The sequence below is a fragment of the Dendrobates tinctorius genome, unplaced genomic scaffold, assembly GCF_039654945.1.
Source record: "Dendrobates tinctorius isolate UK_male_01 unplaced genomic scaffold, ASM3965494v1 ptg000151l, whole genome shotgun sequence".
Taxonomy (NCBI): Eukaryota; Metazoa; Chordata; class Amphibia; order Anura; family Dendrobatidae; genus Dendrobates; species Dendrobates tinctorius.
The window spans coordinates 1,104,635-1,129,984 of record NW_027361818.1 but is presented as its reverse complement, the minus strand read 5'-3'; the positions used below and the strand labels follow the sequence as shown (position 1 = coordinate 1,129,984).

Below are 25,350 nucleotides of genomic sequence, written 5' to 3'. Positions count from 1 at the left end.
GTGTTCACATGGCAAACACATCTGATAAAGTGAGCCTATAATTGGCTGAGATGGCTGCAAATCCCCACACAGGTTCAAATCCTCATCACAGTGCAATGTTTTACTTGGTCAAAACTTTGGACCTTCTCGAAAAGAGTAAAATAATATATACAGTATATTATTAAAATGGGACAAGATATATGAAAATGGGACAACTATATATATTTGAGTCGAAATCTGTCTCAAGAATGAAATTAACAAGTATGAAAACTTAAAGAAATATTACTAGATGTTTCCCATGATATTGATGACATCATTTGCAGATAATAGAAATCTATGTATTGATAGCTGCAAATCCTCTACACCAAATATCTTTCAGCAATAAAATGTCAATTAAAGTATTTAAACTGGTTCCAAAAAGACAACTGAGAACCATCAGCAATGCCATATATTTTGATGGCTGCATTTTTAAGACGATGGACTTGAAATCTTCATGTTGGATGAAATCATGTTCAGTTTATTGTATTAGTTTTGAAAAGATTGGATTTTGCTTATCAAAGATTAGTGAAAAGAAAATATAGTAAAAGTTGGGAATAATAAAAAAAATGCAGATTAATTCCCTGGCAGTGCGCGGTGTCCAACCACAATTTTAACCATGAGAAACATGTGGTCAACAAAATCACTGCGTTTCTTAATATACAATCCATTTATCTCCTTCTACTCTTTGATCTCAGACCACTTCTTTCTCTTCAGTAAGTCAGTCTAGTTTTCATGCTCATGGCTTTGTAGTTCAGTAGAGATTCAGGTGAACTTAGACCAAAATCTTCTCACAGGCTCTCCCTCTGTGCTCACATGGCAAAAACATCTGATAGATTATTCAACAGTTGTCTGTGATGGCCGAGTGGTTAAGGTGTTGGACTTGAAATCCAATGGGGTATCCCCGCACAGGTTAAAATCCTGTTCACAGCGCAGTGTTTTACTTGGTCAAAACTTTGGACCTTCTCGAAAAGAGTAAAATAATATATACAGTATATTATTAAAACGGGCCAAGTGATATGAAAATGGGACTACTTAACATGTTTGGTTCGAAATCTGCCTCAAGAATGAGATTTAGCAGTATGAAAACTCCAAGAAATATTACTCGATGTTTCCCATGATATTGATGACATCATTTGCAGATAATAGAAATCTATGTATTGGTTGCTGGAAATCCTCTACACCAAATTTCTTTCAGCAATAAAAAGTCAATGAAAGTAATTAAACTGGTTCCAAAAAGACAACTGAGAACCATCAGCAATGCCATATATTTTGATGGCTGCATTTTTAAGACGATGGTCTTGAAATCTTCATGTTGGATGAAATCGTGTTCACAGTTTATTGTTTTACCTTTGAAAAGATTGGATTTTGCACATGAAAGATTAGTGAAAAGAAAATATAGTAAAAGCTGGGAATAATAAAACAATACAGATTAATTCCCTGACAGTGTGCGGAAACCAAAGACAATTTTAACCATGAGTAACACGTGGTCAACAAAATCTCTGCATTTCTCAATATACAATCCACTCATCTCCTTCTACTCTTTAATCTCAGACCACTCCTTTCTATTCAGTAAGTCAGTCAAGTTCTCTTGCTCATGGCTGTATCCTACAATAGATATTCATGCGAATTTAGGCCAAAATATTTTCACAGGCTGTTCTCTGTGTTCACATGGCAAACACATCTGATAAGGTGAGCCTATAATTGGCTGTGATGGCCGCAAATCCCCACACAGGTTCAAATCCTGTTCACAGTGCAGTGTTTTACTTGGTCAAAACTTTGGACCTTCTCGAAAAGAGTAAAATAATATATACAGTATATTATTAAAATGGGCCAAGACATATGAAAATGGGACAATTAAATATATTTGAGTCAAAATCTGTCTCAAGAATGAAATTAACAAGTATGAAAACTTAAAGAAATATTACAAGATGTTTCCCATGATATTGATGACATCATTTGCAGATAATAGAAATCTATGTATTGATAGCGAAATCCTCTACACCAAATTTCTTTAAGCAATAAAATGTCAATTAAAGTATTTAAACTGGTTCCAAAAAGACAACTGAGAACCATCAGCAATGCCATATATTTTGATGGCTGCATTTTTAAGACGATGGACTTGAAATCTTCATGTTGGATGAAATCATGTTCAGTTTATTGTATTAGTTTTGAAAAGATTGTATTTTGCTTATGAAAGATTAGTGAAAAGAAAATATAGTAAAAGTTGGGAATAATAAAAAAAATGCAATTTAATTCCCTGGCAGTGCGCGGTGTCCAACCACAATTTTAAGCATGAGAAACATGTGGTCAACAAAATCACTGCGTTTCTTAATATACAATCCATTTATCTCCTTCTACTCTTTGATCTCAGACCACTTCTTTCTCTTCAGTAAGTCAGTCTAGTTTTCATGCTCATGGCTTTGTAGTTCAGTAGAGATTCAGGTGAACTTAGACCAAAATCTTCTCACGGGCTCTCCCTCTGTCCTCACATGGCAAAAACATCTGATAAATTATTCAACAGTTGTCAGTGATGGCCGAGTGGTTAAGGCGTTGGACTCGAAATCCAATGGAGTGTCCCCGCACAGGTTCAAATCCTGTTCACAGCGCAGTGTTTTACTTAGTCAAAACTTTGGACCTTCTCTAAAAGAGTAAAATAATATATACAGTATATTATTAAAACGGGCCAAGTGATATGAAAATGGGACAACTTAACATGATTGACTCGAAATCTGCCTCAAGAATGAGATTTAGCAGTATGAAAACTCCAAGAAATATTACTCGATGTTTCCCATGATATTGATGACATCATTTGCAGATAATAGAAATCTATGTATTGGTTGCTGGAAATCCTCTACACCAAATTTCTTTCAGCAATAAAAAGTCAATGAAAGTATTTAAACTGGTTCCAAAAAGACAACTGAGAACCATCAGCAATGCCATATATTTTGATGGCTGCATTTTTAAGACGATGGACTTGAAATCTTCATGTTGGATGAAATCGTGTTCACAGTTTATTGTTTTACCTTTGAAAAGATTGGATTTTGCACATGAAAGATTAGTGAAAAGAAAATATAGTAAAAGCTGGGAATAATAAAACAATACAGATTAATTCCCTGACAGTGTGCGGAAACCAAAGACAATTTTAACCATGAGAAACACGTGGTCAACAAAATCTCTGCATTTCTCAATATACAATCCACTCATCTCCTTCTACTCTTTAATCTCAGACCACTCCTTTCTATTCAGTAAGTCAGTCAAGTTCTCTTGCTCATGGCTGTATCCTACAATAGATATTCATGCGAATTTAGGCCAAAATCTTTTCACAGGCTGTTCTCTGTGTTCACATGGCAAACACATCTGATAAGGTGAGTCTATAATTGGCTGTGATGGCCGCAAATCCCCACACAGGTTCAAATCCTGTTCACAGTGTAGTGTTTTAAATGGTCAAAACTTTGGACCTTCTCGAAAAGAGTAAAATAATATATACAGTATATTATTAAAATGGGCCAAGACATATGAAAATGGGACAATTAAATATATTTGAGTCGAAATCTGTCTCAAGAATGAAATTAACAAGTATGAAAACTTAAAGAAATATTACTAGATGTTTCCCATGATATTGATGACATCATTTGCAGATAATAGAAATCTATGTATTTATAGCTGGAAATCCTCTACACCAAATTTCTTTCAGCAATAAAATGTCAATTAAAGTATTTAAACTGGTTCCAAAAAGACAACTGAGAACCATCAGCAATGCCATATATTTTGATGGCTGCATTTTTAAGACGATGGACTTGAAATCTTCATGTTGGATGAAATCATGTTCAGTTTATTGTGTTAGTTTTGAAAAGATTGGATTTTGCTTATCAAAGATTAGTGAAAAGAAAATATAGTAAAAGTTGGGAATAATAAAAAAAATGCAGATTAATTCCCTGGCAGTGCGCGGTGTCCAACCACAATTTTAAGCATGAGAAACATGTGGTCAACAAAATCACTGCGTTTCTTAATATACAATCCATTTATCTCCTTCTACTCTTTGATCTCAGACCACTTCTTTCTCTTCAGTAAGTCAGTCTAGTTTTCATGCTCATGGCTTTGTAGTTCAGTAGAGATTCAGGTGAACGTAGACCAAAATCTTCTCACAGGCTCTCCCTCTGTCCTCACATGGCAAAAACATCTGATAAATTATTCAACAGTTGTCTGTGATGGCCGAGTGGTTAAGGTGTTGGACTCGAAAGCCAATGGGGTATCCCCGCACAGGTTCAAATCTTGTTCACAGCGCAGTGTTTTACTTGATCAAAACTTTGGACCTTCTCGAAAAGAGTAAAATAATATATACAGTATATTATTAAAACGGGCCAAGTGATATGAAAATGGGACAACTTAACATGGTTGACTCGAAATCTGCCTCAAGAATGAGATTTAGCAGTATGAAAACGCCAAGAAATATTACTCGATGTTTCCCATGATATTGATGACATCATTTGCAGATAATAGAAATCTATGTATTGGTTCCTGGAAATCCTCTACACCAAATTTCTTTCAGCAATAAAAAGTCAATGAAAGTATTTAAACTGGTTCCAAAAAGTCAACTGAGAACCATCAGCAATGCCATATATTTTGATGGCTGCATTTTTAAGACGATGGACTTGAAATCTTCATGTTGGATGAAATCGTTTTCACAGTTTATTGTTTTACCTTTGAAAAGATTGGATTTTGCACATGAAAGATTAGTGAAAAGAAAATATAGTAGACGCTGGGAATAATAAAACAATGCAGATTAATTCCCTGACAGTGTGTGGAAACCAAAGACAATTTTAACCATGAGAAACATGTGGTCAACAAAATCTCTGCGTTTCTCAATATACAATCCATTCATCTCCTTCTACTCTTTGATCTCAGACCACTCCTTTCTCTTCAGTAAGTCAGTCAAGTTCTCTTGCTCATGGCTGTATCCTAAATAGATATTCATGCGAACTTAGGCCAAAATCTTCTCACAGGCTGTTCTCTGTGTTCACATGGCAAACACATCTGATAAAGTGAGCCTATAATTGGCTGTGATGGCTGCAAATCCCCACACAGGTTCAAATCCTCATCACAGTGCAATGTTTTACTTGGTCAAAACTTTGGACCTTCTCGAAAAGAGTAAAATAATATATACAGTATATTATTAAAATGGGCCAAGACATATGAAAATGGGACAACTAAATATGTTTGAGTCGAAATCTGTCTCAAGAATGAAATTAACAAGTATGAAAACTCCAAGAAATATTACTCGATGTTTCCCATGATATTGATGACATCATTTGCAGATAATAGAAATCTATGTATTGGGTGCTGGAAATCCTCTACACCAAATTTCTTTCAGCAATAAAAAGTCAATGAAAGTATTTAAACTGGTTCCAAAAAGACAACTGAGAACCATCAGCAATGCCATATATTTTGATGGCTGCATTTTTAAGACGACGGACTTGAAATCTTCATGTTGGATGAAATCATGTTCAATTTATTGTATTAGTTTTGAAAAGATTGGATTTTGCTTATCAAAGATTAGTGAAAAGAAAATATAGTAAAAGTTGGGAATAATAAAAAAAATGCAGATTAATTCCCTGGCAGTGCGCGGTGTCCAACCACAATTTTAACCATGAGAAACATGTGGTCAACAAAATCACTGCGTTTCTTAATATACAATCCATTTATCTCCTTCTACTCTTTGATCTCAGACCACTTCTTTCTCTTCAGTAAGTCAGTCTAGTTTTCATGCTCATGGCTTTGTAGTTCAGTAGAGATTCAGGTGAACTTAGACCAAAATCTTCTCACAGGCTCTCCCTCTGTGCTCACATGGCAAAAAATTCTGATATATTTTTCAACAGTTGGCTGTGATGGCCAAGTGGTTAAGGTGTTGGACTTGAAATCCAATGGGGTATCCCCGCACAGGTTCAAATCCTGTTCACAGCAGTGTTTTACTTGGTCAAAACTTTGGACCTTCTCGAAAAGAGTAAAATAATATATACAGTATATTATTAAAACGGGCCAAATGATGTGAAAATGGGACAACTTAACATGTTTGACTCGAAATCTGCCTCAAGAATGAGATTTAGCAGTATGAAAACTTAAAGAAATATTACTAGATGTTTCCCATGATATTGATGACATCATTTGCAGATAATAGAAATCTATGTATTGATAGCTGGAAATCCTCTACACCAAATATCTTTCAGCAATAAAATGTCAATTAAAGTATTTAAACTGGTTCCAAAAAGACAACTGAGAACCATCAGCAATGCCATATATTTTGATGGCTGCATTTTTAAGACGATGGACTTGAAATCTTCATGTTGGATGAAATCATGTTCAGTTTATTGTATTAGTTTTGAAAAGATTGGATTTTGCACATGAAAGATTAGTGAAAAGAAAATATAGTAAAAGCTGGGAATCATAAAACAATACAGATTAATTCCCTGACAGTGTGCGGAAACCAAAGACAATTTTAACCATGAGAAACACGTGGTCAACAAAATCTCTGCGTTTCTCAACATACAATCCACTCATCTCCTTCTACTCTTTAATCTCAGACCACTCCTTTCTATTCAGTAAGTCAGTCAAGTTCTCTTGCTCATGGCTGTATCCTACAATAGATATTCATGCGAATTTAGGCCAAAATCTTTTCACAGGCTGTTCTCTGTGTTCACATGGCAAACACATCTGATAAGGTGAGCCTATAATTGGCTGTGATGGCCGCAAATCCCCACACAGGTTCAAATCCTGTTCAAAGTGCAGTGTTTTACTTGGTCAAAACTTTGGACCTTCTCAAAAAGAGTAAAATAATATATACAGTATATTATTAAAATTGGCAAAGACATATGAAAATGGGACAATTAAATATATTTGAGTCGAAATCTGTCTCAAGAATGAAATTAACAAGTATGAAAACTTAAAGAAATATTATTAGATGTTTCCCATGATATTGATGACATCATTTGCAGATAATAGAAATCTATGTATTGATAGCTGGAAATCCTCTACACCAAATTTCTTTCAGCAATAAAATGTCAATGAAAGTATTTAAACTGGTTCCAAAAAGACAACTGAGAACCATCAGCAATGCCATATATTTTGATGGCTGCATTTTTAAGACGATGGACTTGAAATCTTGATGTTGGATGAAATCATGTTCAGTTTATTGTATCAGTTTGGAAAAGATTGGATTTTGCTTATGAAGGATTAGTGAAAAGAAAATATAGTAAAAGTTGGGAATAATAAAAAAAATGCAGATTAATTCCCTGGCAGTGCGCGGTGTCCAACCACAATTTTAAGCATGAGAAACATGTGGTCAACAAAATCACTGCGTTTCTTAATATACAATCCATTTATATCCTTCTACTCTTTGATCTCAGACCACTTCTTTCTCTTCAGTAAGTCAGTCTAGTTTTCATGCTCATGGCTTTGTAGTTCAGTAGAGATTCAGGTGAACTTAGACCAAAATCTTCTCACAGGCTCTCCCTCTGTGCTCACATGGCAAAAACATCTGATAAATTATTCAACAGTTGGCTGTGATGGCAGAGTGGTTAAGGTGTTGGACTCGAAATCCAATGGGGTATCCACGCACAGGTTCAAATCCTGTTCACAGCGCAGTATTTTACTTGGTCAAAACTTTGAAGAGTAAAATAATATATACAGTATATTATTAAAACGGGCCAAGTGATATGAAAATGGGACAACTAAACATGTTTGACTCGAAATCTGCCTCAAGAATGAGATTTAGCAGTATGAAAACTCCAAGAAGTATTACTCGATGTTTCCCATGATATTGATGACATCATTTGCAGATAATAGAAATCTATGTATTGGTTGCTGGAAATCCTCTACACCAAATTTCTTTCAGCAATAAAAAGTCAATGAAAGTATTTAAACTGGTTCCAAAAAGACAACTGAGAACCATCAGCAATGCCATATATTTTGATGGCTGCATTTTTAAGACGATGGACTTGAAATCCTCATGTTGGATGAAATCGTGTTCACAGTTTATTGTTTTACCTTTGAAAAGATTGGATTTTGCACATGAAAGATTAGTGAAAAAGAAAATATAGTAAAAGCTGGGAATAATAAAACAATACAGATTAATTCCCTGACAGTGTGCGGAAACCAAAGACAATTTTAACCATGAGAAACACGTGGTCAACAAAATCTCTGCGTTTCTCAATATACAATCCATTCATCTCCTTCTACTCGTTAATCTCAGACCACTCCTTTCTATTCAGTAAGTCAGTCAAGTTCTCTTGCTCATGGCTGTATCCTACAATAGATATTCATGCGAATTTAGGCCAAAATCTTTTCACAGGCTGTTCTCTGTGTTCACATGGCAAACACATCTGATAAGGTGAGCCTATAATTGGCTTTGATGGCCGCAAATCCCCACACAGGTTCAAATCCTGTTCACAGTGCAGTATTTTACTTGGTCAAATCTTTGGACCTTCTCGAAAAGAGTAAAATAATATATACAGTATATTATTAAAATGGGCCAAGACATATGAAAATGGGACAACTAAATATATTTGAGTCGAAATCTGTCTCAAGAATGAAATTAACAAGTATGAAAGCTTAAAGAAATATTACTAGATGTTTCCCATGATATTGATGACATCATTTGCAGATAATAGAAATATATGTATTGATAGCTGGAAATCCTCTACACCAAATTTCTTTCAGCAATAAAATGTCAATTAAAGTATTTAAACTGGTTCCAAAAAGACAACTGAGAACCATCAGCAATGCCATATATTTTGATGGCTGCATTTTTAAGACGATGGACTTGAAATCTTCATGTTGGATGAAATCATGTTTAGTTTATTGTATTAGTTTTGAAAAGATTGGATTTTGCTTATGAAAGATTAGTGAAAAGAAAATATAGTAAAAGTTGGGAATAATAAAAAAAAATGCAGATTAATTCCCTGGCAGTGCGCGGTGTCCAACCACAATTTTAAGCATGAGAAACATGTGGTCAACAAAATCACTGCGTTTCTTAATATACAATCCATTTATCTCCTTCTACTCTTTGATCTCAGACCACTTCTTTCTCTTCATTAAGTCAGTCTAGTTTTCATGCTCATGGCTGTATCCTACAATAGATATTCATGCGAATTTAGGCCAAAAATTTTTCACAGGCTGTTCTCTGTGTTCACATAGCAAACACATCTGATAAGGTGAGCCTATAATTGGCTGTGATGGCCGCAAATCCCCACACAGGTTCAAATCCTGTTCACAGCGCAGTGTTTTACTTGGTCAAACCTTTGGACCTTCTCGAAAAGAGTAAAATAATATATACAGTATATTATTAAAATGGGACAAGACATATGAAAATGGGACAACTAAATATATTTGAGTCGAAATCTGTCTCAAGAATGAAATTAACAAGTATGAAAACTTCAAGAAATATTACTAGATGTTTCCCATGATATTAATGACATCATTTGCAGATAATAGAAATCTATGTATTGATAGCTGGAAATCCTCTACACCAAATTTCTTTCAGCAATAAAATGTCAATTAAAGTATTTAAACTGGTTCCAAAAAGACAACTGAGAAACATCAGCAATGCCATATATTTTGATGGCTGCATTTTTAAGACGATGGCTTGAAATCTTCATGTTGGATGAAATCGTGTTCACAGTTTATTGTTTTACCTTTGAAAAGATTGGATTTTGCACATGAAAAATTAGTGAAAAGAAAATATAGTAAAAGCTGGGAATAATAAAACAATGCAGATTAATTCCCTGAGAGTGTGCGGAAACCAAAGACAATTTTAACCATGAGAAACACGTGGTCAACAAAATCTCTGCGTTTCTCAATATACAATCCATTCATCTCCTTCTACTCTATAATCTCAGACCAGATTAATTCTCTGGCAGTGCGTGGTGTCCAACCACAATTTTAAGCATGAGAAACATGTGGTCAACAAAATCACTGCGTTTCTTAATATACAATCCATTTATCTCCTTCTACTCTTTGATCTCAGACCACTTCTTTCTCTTCAGTAAGTCAGTCTAGTTTTCATGCTCATGGCTGTGTAGTTCAGTAGAGATTCAAGTGAACTTAGACCAAAATCTTCTCACAGGCTCTCCCTCTGTGCTCACATGGGAAAAACATGTGATAGATTATTCACCATTTGGCTGAGATGGACGAGTGGTTAAGGTGTTGGACTCTAATTCTCATGGGGTATCCCTGCACAGGTTCAAATCCTGTTCACAGCGCGGTGTTTTACTTGGTCAAAACTTTGGACCTTCTCTAAAAGAGTAAAATAATATATACAGTATATTATTAAAACGGGCAAAGTGATATGAAAATGGGACAACTCCAACACGTTTGACTCAAAATCTTCCTCAAGAATGAAATTAAGCAGTATGAAAACTTCAAGAAATATTACTCGATGTTTCCCATGATATTGATGACATCATTTGCAGATAATAGAAATCTATGTATTGGTTGCTGGAAATCCTCTACACCAAATTTCTTTCAGCAATAAAAAGTCAATGAAAGTATTTAAACTGGTTCCAAAAAGACAACTGAGAACCATCAGCAATGCCATATATTTTGATGGCTGCATTTTTAAGACGATGGACTTGAAATCTTCATGTTGGATGAAATCGTGTTCACAGTTTATTGTTTTACCTTTGAAAAGATTGGATTTTGCACATGAAAGATTAGTGAAAAGAAAATATAGTAGAAGCTGGGAATAATAAAACAATGCAGATTAATTCCCTGACAGTGTGCGGAAACCAAAGACAATTTTAATCATGAGAAACATGTGGTCAACAAAATCTCTGCGTTTCTCAATATTCAATCCATTCATCTCCTTCTACTCTTTGATCTCAGACCACTCCTTTCTCTTCAGTAAGTCAGTCAAGTTCTCTTGCTCATGGCTGTATCCTAAATAGATATTCATGCGAACTTAGGCCAAAATCTTCTCACAGGCTGTTCTCTGTGTTCACATGGCAAACACATCTGATAAAGTGAGCCTATAATTGGCTGTGATGGCCGCAAAACCCCACACAGGTTCAAATCCTGCTCACAGTGCAATGTTTTACTTGGTCAAAACTTTGGACCTTCTCGAAAAGAGTAAAATAATATATACAGTATATTATTAAAATGGGCCAAGACATATGAAAATGGGACAACTAAATATGTTTGAGTCGAAATCTGTTTCAAGAATGAAATTCACAAGTATGGAAACTTCAAGAAATATTACTCGATGTTTCCCATGATATTGATGACATCATTTGCAGATAATAGAAATCTATGTATTGATAGTTGGAAATCCTCTATACCAAATTTCTTTCAGCAATAAAATGTCAATTAAAGTATTTAAACTGGTTCCAAAAAGACAACTGAGAACCATCAGCAATGCCATATATTTTGATGGCTGCATTTTTAAGACGATGGACTTGAAATCTTCATGTTGGATGAAATCATGTTCAGTTTATTGTATTAGTTTTGAAAAGATTGGATTTTGCTTATGAAAGATTAGTGAAAAGAAAATATAGTAAAAGTTGGGAATAATTAAAAAAATGCAGATTAATTGCCTGGCAGTGCGCGGTGTCCAACCACAATTTTAAGCATGAGGTCAACAAAATCACTGTATTTCTTAATATACAATCCATTTATCTCCTTCTACTCTTTGATCTCAGACCACTTCTTTCTCTCCAGTAAGTCAGTCTAGTTTTCATGCTCATGGCTGTGTAGTTCAGTAGAGATTCAGGTGAACTTAGACCAAAATCTTCTCACAGGCTCTCCCTCTGTGCTCACATGGCAAAAACATCTGATAAGTTATTCAACAGTTGGCTGTGATGGCCGAGTTCACAGCGCATTGTTTTACTTGGTCAAAACTTTGCACCTTCTCGAAAAGAGTAAAATAATATATTCAGTATATTATTAAAATGGGCCAAGTGATATGAAAATGGGACAACTCCAACATTTTTGACTCAAAATCTGTCTCAAGAATGAAATTAAGCAGTATGAAAACTTAAAGAAATATTACTCGATGTTTCCCATGATATTGATGACATCATATGCAGATAATAGAAATCTATGTATGATAGCTGGAAATCCTCTACACCAAATTTCTTTCAGCAATAAAAAGTCAATGAAAGTATTTAAACTGGTTCCAAAAAGACAACTGAGAACCATCAGCAATGCCATATATGTTGATGGCTGCATTTTTAAGACGATGGACTTGAAATCTTCATGTTGGATGAAATAGTGTTCACAGTTTATTGTTTTACCTTTGAAAAGATTGGATTTTGCTTATGAAAGATTAGTGAAAAGAAAATATAGTAGAAGCTGGGAATAATAAAACAATGCAGATTAATTCCCTGACAGTGTGCGGAAACCAAAGACAATTTTAACCATGAGAAACATGTGGTCAACAAAATCTCTGCGTTTCTCAATATACAATCCATTCATCTCCTTCTACTCTTTGATCTCAGACCACTCCTTTCTCTTCAGTAAGTCAGTCAAGTTCTCTTGCTCATAGCTGTATCCTACAATAGATATTCATGCGAACTTAGGCCAAAATCTTCTCACAGGCTGTTCTCTGTGTTCACATAGCAAACACATCTGATAAAGTGAGCCTATAATTGGCTGTGATGGCCGCAAATCCCCACACAGGTTCAATTCCTGCTCACAGTGCAATGTTTTACTTGGTCAAAACTTTGGACCTTCTCGAAAAGAGTAAAATAATATATACAGTATATTATTAAAACGGGCCAAGTGATATGAAAATGAGACAACTCCAACATGTTTGACTCAAAATCTGCCTCAAGAATGAAATTAAGCAGTATGAAAACTTCAAGAAATATTACTCGATGTTTCCCATGATATTGATGACATCATTTGCAGATAATAGAAATCTATGTATTGGTTGCTGGACATCCTCTACACCAAATTTCTTTCAGCAATAAAAAGTCAATGAAAGTTTTTAAACTGGTTCCAAAAAGACAACTGAGAACCATCAACAATGCCATATATTTTGATGGCTGCATTTTTAAGACGATGGACTTGAAATCTTCATGTTGTATGAAATCGTGTTCACAGTTTATTGTTTTACCTTTGAAAAGATTGGATTTTGCACATGAAAGATTAGTGAAAAGAAAATATAGTAAAAGCTGGGAATAATAAAACAATGCAGATTAATTCCCTGACAGTGTGCGGAAACCAAAGACAATTTTAACCATGAGAAACACGTGGTCAACAAAATCTCTGCGTTTCTCAATATACAATCCATTCATCTCCTTCTACTCTTTAATCTCAGACCACTCCTTTCTCTTCAGTAAGTCAGTCAAGTGCTCTTGCTCATGGCTGTATCCTACAATAGATATTCTTGCGAATTTAGGACAAAATCTTTTCACAGGATGTTCTCTGTGTTCACATGGCAAACACATCTGATAAAGTGAGCCTATAATTGGCTGTGATGGCCGCAAATCCTGACACAGATTCAAATCCTGTTCACAGTGCAGTGTTTTACTTGGTCAAAACTTTGGACCTTCTCGAAAAGAGTAAAATAATATATACAGTATATTATTAAAATGGGCCAAGACATATGAAAATGGGACAACTAAATATGTTTGAGTCGAAATCTGTCTCAAGATTGAAATTAACAAGTATGAAAACTTAAAAAAAATATTACTAGATGTTTCCCATGATATTGATGACATCATTTGCAGATAATAGAAATCTATGTATTGATAGCTGGAAACACCAAATTTCTTTCAGCAATAAAATGTCAATTAAAGTATTTAAACTGGTTCCAAAAAGACAACTGAGAACCATCAGCAATGCCACATATTTTGATGGCTGCATTTTTAAGACGATGGACTTGAAGTCTTCATGTTGGATGAAATCATGTTCAGTTTATTGTATTAGTTTTGAAAAGATTGGATTTTGCTTATGAAAGATTAGTGAAAAGAAAATATAGTAAAAGTTGGGAATAATAAAAAAATGCAGATTAATTCCCTGGCAGTGCGCGGTGTCCAACCACAATTTTAAGCATGAGAAACATGTGGTCAACAAAATCACTGCGTTTCTTAATATACAATCCATTTATCTCCTTCTACTCTTTGATCTCAGACCACTTCTTTCTCTTCAGTAAGTCAGTCTAGTTTTCATGCTCATGGCTGTGTAGTTCAGTAGAGATTCAGGTGAACTTAGACCAAAATCTTCTCACAGGCTTTCCCTCTGTGCTCACATGGCAAAAACATCTGATAGATTATTCAACAGTTGGCTGTGATGGCTGACTGGTTAAGGCGTTGGACTTGAAATCCAATGGGGTATCCCTGCACAGGTTCAAATCCTGTTCACAGCGCAGTGTTTTACTTGGTCAAAACTTTGGACCTTCTCGAAAAGAGTAAAATAATATATACAGTATATTATTAAAACGGGCCAAGTGATATGAAAATGGGACAACTCCAACATGTTTGCCTCAAGAATGAAATTAAGCAGTATGAAAACTTCAAGAAGTATTACTCCATGTTCCCCATGATATTGATGACATCATTTGCAGATAATAGAAATCTATGTATTGGTTGCTGGAAATCCTCTACACCAAATTTCTTTCAGCAATAAAAATTCAATGAAAGTATTTAAACTGGTTCCAAAAAGACAACTGAGAACCATCAGCAATGCCATATATTTTGATGGCTGCATTTTTAAGACGATGGACTTGAAATCTTCATGTTGGATGAAATCGTGTTCACAGTTTATTGTTTTACCTTTGAAAGATTGGATTTTGCACATGAAAGATTAGTGAAAAGAAAATGTAGTAAAAGCTGGGAATAATATAACAATGCAGATTAATTCCCTGACAGTGTGCGGAAACCAAAGACAATTTTAACCATTAGAAACACGTGGTCAACAAAATCTCTGCGTTTCTCAATATACAATCCATTCATCTCCTTCTACTCTTTAACACTAGAACTACTGAGGTAGTCATTTTGACTACTTCGCACTATGTATTTCTCCTCTGTGACTACATTTTTTGGAATTCCGGCTTGAGACTCGGTGACTTTTCCTCAAATAGGATGTTAAAAAAGATTTTGTGGCAATAAATAATTTAGGTGCAAAAATTGCCCATTTATTTCAACATTCACCTATAACTACTAAAAGGTAGTCTTTTTGACTACCTGCTATATTTTGCTGTCCTTTTGTCACTAAAAGTTGCTGTAAAGTTTTGTGCATAATTTTTTCACTGTATCTTATTTACCCTGATGTTCATATAGATTTAGTTCAATTCAGATGTCAACTTTTCACATTTTCATCGTGTTACCTGGTTAGATTATGACTGGGGAATACCGTTATGCAAAGCGATAATGTCTAGGGACCGTTTTGTAGAAATTATGCATTACCTCAGATTTGATGAGAAGTCCAATCGATCGCAGAGACTGCAAACCGGCAAATTTGCTCTCTTTTCTATTGTGTGGGACAGGTTTATTGCCAATTGCATTGCTTGTTACAAACCTGGCCCATACATTACGGTTGATGAACAACTTTTCCAAGCAAAACCAGGTGTCCTTTCACACAGTATACACCTTCCAAGCCAGATAAATATGGCCATAAATTTTGGCTAGCTGTAGATAAGGATAGTAAATATGTTGTAAATGGCTTCCCTTATCTGGGTAAAGATGATTCACGCCGTGCTGATGACCGTTTAGCTGACCACGTAGTCATGAAACTATTGCAGCCGTTTTTGAAAAAAGGTCGAAATGTAACCACCGATAATTATTTTACATCAGTAAAACTTGCCAAACAGCTAAAAAGCCAGGGAACGACTATCGTGGGAACGCTAAATAAGATAAGACGAGAAGTGCCTAAAGAAATAAAAACAATGAAAGAAAAGTTGTACAGCACTAAAGTCTATAAAAATGAGGATAATTTTACACTTACCGTGTATCAAGGTAAGCCAACCAAAAATGTGATAATTCTGAGTTCCGTCCATCCCGATGTTCTTGTTGCTTCTGAATCTCCAAAAAATCTCCAGAAACTGTAAAGTTTTATAATGAAACAAAATATGGAGTAGATGTAGTAGATCAGATGGCACGCAAATACAGCACAAGAACAGGTACTAGGAGATGGCCTGTTCACGCATTTGAAAATACCTTAGACTTAGCGGGTATAAATGCTTGGATATTATACAAGAAGATGACCACCTGACAAATGTCACGCAAGGCATTTTTGCAAAAGCTTGTCACAGAGTTGAGTGGTCCGTATGTTGTATCTAGGGGAAAGGGTGGCATGTTTCAAGTTGCTACATCTTCAGATGTGATGTCTCAAAAAAAATTTTGCCAGATAAAAGCAAAATGCAAAAATAAATCGATCTGTTGGAAATTGTATGACTTGCCATAAGTCTTTGTGTGGGCAATGTACCGCTGTAATTGAAAGACGATGCCTGAAATGCGAATCAACAAATGTTTAGAAAGTTACCGGTTGTACTTCATAATAACGGTTGGTCGTTTTTATTGAGATTCTGCGCCATATTTTCATTTTTCTTCTCCTTCACTTACATTTTCTCTGCTTGTTGTTCTTGAGTTGTTGTTTATATGTGTGCACTTTAATAATAAATTATTTTAAAACGTCTATTATTGTTTTGCTTACTTTACTTTTGTTATTTCCTGTAGAAAAATATGAAAAAAAAAAAATAAAAAAAACATTCCAAAGCATTACTGTTGGATCTCACAATGATAATACATTAAAAAAATATAATTAATAAATAACCACAAATGAAACTCTAATAACGAAAACAAGTCAGTAGTCAAAATGACTACATTCAGTAGTTCTAGTAGGTGTCACGAGTACAGTAGTTCTAGTGTTAATCTCAGACCACTCCTTTCTCTTCAGTAAGTCAGTCAAGTTCTCTTGCTCATGGCTGTATCCTACAATAGATATTCATGCGAATTTAGGCCAAAATCTTTTCACAGGCTGTTCTCTGTGTTCACATGGCAAACACATCTGATAAAGTGAGCCTATAATTGGCTGTGATGGCCGCAAATCCCCACACAGGTTCAAATCCTGTTCACAGTGCAGTGTTTTACTTGGTCAAAACTTTGGACTTTCTCGAAAAGAGTAAAATAATATATACAGTATATTATTAAAATGGGACAAGACATATGAAAATGGGACTACTAAATATATTTGAGTCGAAATCTGTCTCAAGAATGAAATTAACAAGTATGAAAACTTAAAGAAATATTACTAGATGTTTCCCATGATATTGATGACATCATTTGCAGATAATAGAAATCTATGTATTGATAGCTGGAAATCCTCTACACCAAATTTCTTTCAGCAATAAAATGTCAATTAAAGTATTTAAACTGGTTCCAAAAAGACAACTGAGAACCATCAGCAATGCCATATATTTTGATGGCTGCATTTTTAAGACGATGGACTTGAAATCTTCTTGTTGGATGAAATCATGTTCAGTTTATTGTATTAGTTTTGAAAAGATTGGATTTTGCTTATGAAAGATTAGTGAAAAGAAAATATAGTAAAAGTTCGGAATAATAAAAAAATGCAGATTAATTCCCTGGCAGTGCGCGGTGTCCAACCACAATTTTAAGCATGAGAAACATGTGGTCAACAAAATCACTGCGTTTCTTAATATACAATCCATTTATCTCCTTCTACTCTTTGATCTCAGACCACTTCTTTCTCTTCAGTAAGTCAGTCTAGTTTTCATGCTCATGGCTGTGTAGTTCAGTAGAGTTTCAGGTGAACTTAGACCAAAATCTTCTCACAGGCTTTCCCTCTGTGCTCACATGGCAAAAACATCTGATAGATTATTCAACAGTTGGCTGTGATGGCCGAGTGGTTAAGGCGTTGGACTTGAAATCCAATGGGGTATCCCCGCACAGGTTCAAATCCTGTTCACAGCGCAGTGTTTTACTTGGTCAAAACTTTGGACCTTCTCGAAAAGAGTAAAATAATATATACAGTATATTATTAAAACGGGCCAAGTGATATGAAAATGGGACAACTCCAACATGTTTGACTCAAAATCTGCCTCAAGAATGAAATTAAGCAGTATGAAAACTTCAAGAAATGTTACTACATTTTTCGCATGATATTGATGACATCATTTGCCCATAATAGAAATCTATGTATTGGTTGCTGGAAATCCTCTACACCAAATTTCTTTCAGCAATAAAAAGTCAATGAAAGTATTTAAACTGGTTCCAAAAACACAACTGAGAACCATCAGCAATGCCATATATTTTGATGGCTGCATTTTTAAGACGATGGACTTGAAATCTTCATGTTGAATGAAATCGTGTTCACAGTTTATTGTTTTACCTTTGAAAAGATTGGATTTTGCACATGAAAGATTAGTGAAAAGAAAATATAGCAGAAACTGGGAATAATAAAACAATGCAGATTAATTCCCTGACAGTGTGCGGAAACCAAAGACAATTTTAACCATGAGAAACATGTGGTCAACAAAATCTCTGCGTTTCTCAATATACAATCCATTCATCTCGTTCTACTCTTTGATCTCAGACCACTCCTTTCTCTTCAGTAAGTCAGTCAAGTTCTCTTGCTCATGGCTGTATCCTACAATAGATATTCATGCGAACTTAGGCCAAAATCTTCTCACAGGCTGTTCTCTGTGTTCACATGGCAAACACATCTGATAAAGTGAGCCTATAATTGGCTGTGATGGCCGCAAATCTCCACACAGGTTCAAAACCTGTTCACAGTGCAGTGTTTTACTTGGTCAAAACTTTGGACCTTCTCGAAAAGAGTAAAATAATATATACAGTATATTATTAAAATGGGCCAAGACATATGAAAATGGGACAACTAAATATGTTTGAGTCGAAATCTGTCTCAAGATTGAAATTAACAAGTATGAAAACTGAAAAAAACATTACTAGATGTTTCCCATGATATTGATGACATCATTTGCAGATAATAGAAATCTATGTATTGATAGCTGGAAATCCTCTACACCAAATTTCTTTCAGCAATAAAATGTCAATTAAAGTATTTAAACTGGTTCCAAAAAGACAACTGAGAACCATCAGCAATGCCACATATTTTGATGGCTGCATTTTTAAGACGATGGACTTGAAATCTTCATGTTGGATGAAATCATGTTCAGTTTATTGTATTAGTTTTGAAAAGATTGGATTTTGCTTATGAAAGATTAGTGAAAAGAAAATATAGTAAAAGTTGGGAATAATAAAAAAATGGAGATTAATTCCCTGGCAGTGCGCGGTGTCCAACCACAATTTTAAGCATGAGAAACATGTGGTCAACAAAATCACTGCGTTTCTTAATATACAATCCATTTATCTCCTTCTACTCTTTGATCTCAGACCACTTCTTTCTCTTCAGTAAGTCAGTCTAGTTTTCATGCTCATGGCTGTGTAGTTCAGTAGAGATTCAGGTGAACTTAGACCAAAATCTTCTCACAGGCTTTCCCTCTGTGCTCACATGGCAAAAACATCTGATAGATTATTCAACAGTTGGCTGTGATGGACGACTGGTTAAGGCGTTGGACTTGAAATCCAATGGGGTATCCCCGCACAGGTTCAAATCCTGTTCACAGCGCAGTGTTTTACTTGGTCAAAACTTTGGACCTTCTCGAAAAGAGTAAAATAATATATACAGTATATTATTAAAACGGGCCAAGTGATATGAAAATGGGACAACTCCAACATGTTTGCCTCAAGAATGAAATTAAGCAGTATGAAAACTTCAAGAAATATTACTCGATGTTCCCCATGATATTGATGACATCATTTGCAGATAATAGAAATCTATGTATTGGTTGCTGGAAATCTTCTACACCAAATTTCTTTCAGCAATAAAAAGTCAATGAAAGCATTTAAACTGGTTCCAAAAAGACAACTGAGAACCATCAGCAATGCCATATATTTTGATGGCTGCATTTTTAAGACGATGGACTTGAAATCTTCATGTTGGATGAAATCGTGTTCACATTTTATTGTTTTACCTTTGAAAGATTGGATTTTGCACATGAAAGATTAGTGAAAAGAAAATGTAGTAAAAGCTGGGAATAATAAAACAATGCAGATTAATTCCCTGACAGTGTGCGGAAACCAAAGACAATTTTAACCATTAGAAACACGTGGTCAACAAAATCTCTGCATTTCTCAATATACAATCCATTCATCTCCTTCTACTCTTTAACACTAGAACTACTGAGGTAGTCATTTTGACTACTTCGCACTATGTATTTCTCCTCTGTGACTACATTTTTTGGAATTCCGGCTTGAGACTCGGTGACTTTTCCTCAAATAGGATGTTAAAAAAGATTTTGTGGCAATAAATAATTTAGGTGCAAAAATTGCCCATTTATTTCAACATTCACCTATAACTACTAAAAGGTAGTCTTTTTGACTACCTGCTATATTTTGCTGTCCTTTTGTCACTAAAAGTTGCTGTAAAGTTTTGTGCATAATTTTTTCACTGTATCTTATTTACCCTGATGTTCATATAGATTTAGTTCAATTCAGATGTCAACTTTTCACATTTTCATCGTGTTACCTGGTTAGATTATGACTGGGGAATACCGTTATGCAAAGCGATAATGTCTAGGGACCGTTTTGTAGAAATTATGCATTACCTCAGATTTGATGAGAAGTCCAATCGATCGCAGAGACTGCAAACCGGCAAATTTGCTCTCTTTTCTATTGTGTGGGACAGGTTTATTGCCAATTGCATTGCTTGTTACAAACCTGGCCCATACATTACGGTTGATGAACAACTTTTCCTAGCAAAACCAGGTGTCCTTTCACACAGTATACACCTTCCAAGCCAGATAAATATGGCCATAAATTTTGGCTAGCTGTAGATAAGAATAGTAAATATGTTGTAAATGGCTTCCCTTATCTGGGTAAAGATGATTCACGCCGTGCTGATGACCGTTTAGCTGACCACGTAGTCATGAAACTATTGCAGCCGTTTTTGAAAAAAGGTCGAAATGTAACCACCGATAATTATTTTACATCAGTAAAACTTGCCAAACAGCTAAAAAGCCAGGGAACGACTATCGTGGGAACGCTAAATAAGATAAGACGAGAAGTGCCTAAAGAAATAAAAACAATGAAAGAAAAGTTGTACAGCACTAAAGTCTATAAAAATGAGGATAATTTTACACTTACCGTGTATCAAGGTAAGCCAACCAAAAATGTGATAATTCTGAGTTCCGTCCATCCCGATGTTCTTGTTGCTTCTGAATCTCCAAAAAATCTCCAGAAACTGTAAAGTTTTATAATGAAACAAAATATGGAGTAGATGTAGTAGATCAGATGGCACGCAAATACAGCACAAGAACAGGTACTAGGAGACGGCCTGTTCACGCATTTGAAAATACCTTAGACTTAGCGGGTATAAATGCTTGGATATTATACAAGAAGATGACCACCTGACAAATGTCACGCAAGGCATTTTTGCAAAAGCTTGTCACAGAGTTGAGTGGTCCGTATGTTGTATCTAGGGGAAAGGGTGGCATGTCTCAAGTTGCTACATCTTCAGATGTGATGTCTCAAAAAAAATTTTGCCAGATAAAAGCAAAATGCAAAAATAAATCGATCTGTTGGAAATTGTATGACTTGCCATAAGTCTTTGTGTGGGCAATGTACCGCTGTAATTGAAAGACGATGCCTGAAATGCGAATCAACAAATGTTTAGAAAGTTACCGGTTGTACTTCATAATAACGGTTGGTCGTTTTTATTGAGATTCTGCGCCATATTTTCATTTTTCTTCTCCTTCACTTACATTTTCTCTGCTTGTTGTTCTTGAGTTGTTGTTTATATGTGTGCACTTTAATAATAAATTATTTTAAAACGTCTATTATTGTTTTGCTTACTTTACTTTTGTTATTTCCTGTAGAAAAATATGAAAAAAAAAAAATAAAAAAAACATTCCAAAGCATTACTGTTGGATCTCACAATAATAATACATTAAAAAAATATAATTAATAAATAACCACAAATGAAACTCTAATAACGAAAACAAGTCAGTAGTCAAAATGACTACATTCAGTAGTTCTAGTAGGTGTCACGAGTACAGTAGTTCTAGTGTTAATCTCAGACCACTCCTTTCTCTTCAGTAAGTCAGTCAAGTTCTCTTGCTCATGGCTGTATCCTACAATAGATATTCATGCGGATTTAGGCCAAAATCTTTTCACAGGCTGTTCTCTGTGTTCACATGGCAAACACATCTGATAAAGTGAGCCTATAATTGGCTGTGATGGCCGCAAATCCCCACACAGGTTCAAATCCTGTTCACAGTGCAGTGTTTTACTTGGTCAAAACTTTGGACTTTCTCGAAAAGAGTAAAATAATATATACAGTATATTATTAAAATGGGACAAGACATATGAAAATGGGACTACTAAATATATTTGAGTCGAAATCTGTCTCAAGAATGAAATTAACAAGTATGAAAACTTAAAGAAATATTACTAGATGTTTCCCATGATATTGATGTCATCATTTGCAGATAATAGAAATCTATGTATTGATAGCTGGAAATCCTCTACACCAAATTTCTTTCAGCAATAAAATGTCAATTAAAGTATTTAAACTGGTTCCAAAAAGACAACTGAGAACCATCAGCAATGCCATATATTTTGATGGCTGCATTTTTAAGACGATGGACTTGAAATCTTCATGTTGGATGAAATCATGTTCAGTTTATTGTATTAGTTTTGAAAAGATTGGATTTTGCTTATGAAAGATTAGTGAAAAGAAAATATAGTAAAAGTTCGGAATAATAAAAAAATGCAGATTAATTCCCTGGCAGTGCGTGGTGTCAAACCACAATTTTAAGCATGAGAAACATGTGGTCAACAAAATCACTGCGTTTCTTAATATACAATCCATTTATCTCCTTCTACTCTTTGATCTCAGACCACTTCTTTCTCTTCAGTAAGTCAGTCTAGTTTTCATGCTCATGGCTGTGTAGTTCAGTAGAGTTTCAGGTGAACTTAGACCAAAATCTTCTCACAGGCTTTCCCTCTGTGCTCACATGGCAAAAATATCTGATAGATTATTCAACAGTTGGCTGTGATGGCCGAGTGGTTAAGGCGTTGGACTTGAAATCCAATGGGGTATCCCCGCACAGGTTCAAATCCTGTTCACAGCGCAGTGTTTTACTTGGTCAAAACTTTGGACCTTCTCGAAAAGAGTAAAATAATATATACAGTATATTATTAAAACGGGCCAAGTGATATGAAAATGGGACAACTCCAACATGTTTGACTCAAAATCTGCCTCAAGAATGAAGTTAAGCAGTATGAAAACTTCAAGAAATGTTACTCCATTTTTCGCATGATATTGATGACATCATTTGCCCATAATAGAAATCTATGTATTGGTTGCTGGAAATCCTCTACACCAAATTTCTTTCAGCAATAAAAAGTCAATGAAAGTATTTAAACTGGTTCCAAAAACACAACTGAGAACCATCAGCAATGCCATATATTTTGATGGCTGCATTTTTAAGACGATGGACTTGAAATCTTCATGTTGAATGAAATCGTGTTCACAGTTTATTGTTTTACCTTTGAAAAGATTGGATTTTGCACATGAAAGATTAGTGAAAAGAAAATATAGCAGAAGCTGGGAATAATAAAACAATGCAGATTAATTCCCTGACAGTGTGCGGAAACCAAAGACAATTTTAACCATGAGAAACATGTGGTCAACAAAATCTCTGCGTTTCTCAATATACAATCCATTCATCTCCTTCTACTCTTTGATCTCAGACCACTCCTTTCTCTTCAGTAAGTCAGTCAAGTTCTCTTGCTCATGGCTGTATCCTACAATAGATATTCATGCGAACTTAGGCCAAAATCTTCTCACAGGCTGTTCTCTGTGTTCACATGGCAAACACATCTGATAAAGTGAGCCTATAATTGGCTGTGATGGCCGCAAATCTCCACACAGGTTCAAAACCTGTTCACAGTGCAGTGTTTTACTTGGTCAAAACTTTGGACCTTCTCGAAAAGAGTAAAATAATATATACAGTATATTATTAAAATGGGCCAAGACATATGAAAATGGGACAACTAAATATGTTTGAGTCGAAATCTGTCTCAAGATTGAAATTAACAAGTATGAAAACTGAAAAAAACATTACTAGATGTTTCCCATGATATTGATGACATCATTTGCAGATAATAGAAATCTATGTATTGATAGCTGGAAATCCTCTACACCAAATTTCTTTCAGCAATAAAATGTCAATTAAAGTATTTAAACTGGTTCCAAAAAGACAACTGAGAACCATCAGCAATGCCACATATTTTGATGGCTGCATTTTTAAGACGATGGACTTGAAATCTTCATGTTGGATGAAATCATGTTCAGTTTATTGTATTAGTTTTGAAAAGATTGGATTTTGCTTATGAAAGATTAGTGAAAAGAAAATATAGTAAAAGTTGGGAATAATAAAAAAATGGAGATTAATTCCCTGGCAGTGCGCGGTGTCCAACCACAATTTTAAGCATGAGAAACATGTGGTCAACAAAATCACTGCGTTTCTTAATATACAATCCATTTATCTCCTTCTACTCTTTGATCTCAGACCACTTCTTTCTCTTCAGTAAGTCAGTCTAGTTTTCATGCTCATGGCTGTGTAGTTCAGTAGAGATTCAGGTGAACTTAGACCAAAATCTTCTCACAGGCTTTCCCTCTGTGCTCACATGGCAAAAACATCTGATAGATTATTCAACAGTTGGCTGTGATGGACGACTGGTTAAGGCGTTGGACTGTTCACAGCGCAGTGTTTTACTTGGTCAAAACTTTGGACCTTCTCGAAAAGAGTAAAATAATATATACAGTATATTATTAAAACGGGCCAAGTGATATGAAAATGGGACAACTCCAACATGTTTGCCTCAAGAATGAAATTAAGCAGTATGAAAACTTCAAGAAATATTACTCGATGTTCCCCATGATATTGATGACATCATTTGCAGATAATAGAAATCTATGTATTGGTTGCTGGAAATCTTCTACACCAAATTTCTTTCAGCAATAAAAAGTCAATGAAAGCATTTAAACTGGTTCCAAAAAGACAACTGAGAACCATCAGCAATGCCATATATTTTGATGGCTGCATTTTTAAGACGATGGACTTGAAATCTTCATGTTGGATGAAATCGTGTTCACAGTTTATTGTTTTACCTTTGAAAGATTGGATTTTGCACATGAAAGATTAGTGAAAAGAAAATGTAGTAAAAGCTGGGAATAATAAAACAATGCAGATTAATTCCCTGACAGTGTGCGGAAACCAAAGACAATTTT

At 35.0% G+C, this 25,350-nt stretch overlaps 9 non-coding genes across 9 annotated transcripts; all 9 read left to right on the top strand.

Moving 5' to 3' along the window:
- The first annotated feature begins 866 nt into the window (after positions 1-866).
- TRNAS-UGA (transfer RNA serine (anticodon UGA)) lies at positions 867-948 on the top strand. The gene has a single exon. It is a non-coding gene; the product is annotated as a tRNA-Ser (tRNA).
- Positions 949-2,538: 1,590 nt separating this feature from the next.
- On the top strand, positions 2,539-2,624 carry TRNAS-CGA (transfer RNA serine (anticodon CGA)). Its single transcript has one exon. It is a non-coding gene; the product is annotated as a tRNA-Ser (tRNA).
- A 1,596-nt stretch (positions 2,625-4,220) lies between these two features.
- On the top strand, positions 4,221-4,302 carry TRNAS-CGA (transfer RNA serine (anticodon CGA)). The gene has a single exon. It is a non-coding gene; the product is annotated as a tRNA-Ser (tRNA).
- Positions 4,303-5,897: 1,595 nt separating this feature from the next.
- Positions 5,898-5,979, top strand: TRNAS-UGA (transfer RNA serine (anticodon UGA)). Its single transcript has one exon. It is a non-coding gene; the product is annotated as a tRNA-Ser (tRNA).
- Positions 5,980-7,571: 1,592 nt separating this feature from the next.
- TRNAS-CGA (transfer RNA serine (anticodon CGA)) lies at positions 7,572-7,653 on the top strand. The gene has a single exon. It is a non-coding gene; the product is annotated as a tRNA-Ser (tRNA).
- Positions 7,654-14,295: 6,642 nt separating this feature from the next.
- Positions 14,296-14,377, top strand: TRNAS-UGA (transfer RNA serine (anticodon UGA)). The gene has a single exon. It is a non-coding gene; the product is annotated as a tRNA-Ser (tRNA).
- A 3,483-nt stretch (positions 14,378-17,860) lies between these two features.
- On the top strand, positions 17,861-17,942 carry TRNAS-UGA (transfer RNA serine (anticodon UGA)). The gene has a single exon. It is a non-coding gene; the product is annotated as a tRNA-Ser (tRNA).
- Positions 17,943-19,538: 1,596 nt separating this feature from the next.
- TRNAS-UGA (transfer RNA serine (anticodon UGA)) lies at positions 19,539-19,620 on the top strand. The gene has a single exon. It is a non-coding gene; the product is annotated as a tRNA-Ser (tRNA).
- Positions 19,621-23,103: 3,483 nt separating this feature from the next.
- Positions 23,104-23,185, top strand: TRNAS-UGA (transfer RNA serine (anticodon UGA)). The gene has a single exon. It is a non-coding gene; the product is annotated as a tRNA-Ser (tRNA).
- The last annotated feature ends 2,165 nt before the right edge of the window (positions 23,186-25,350 follow it).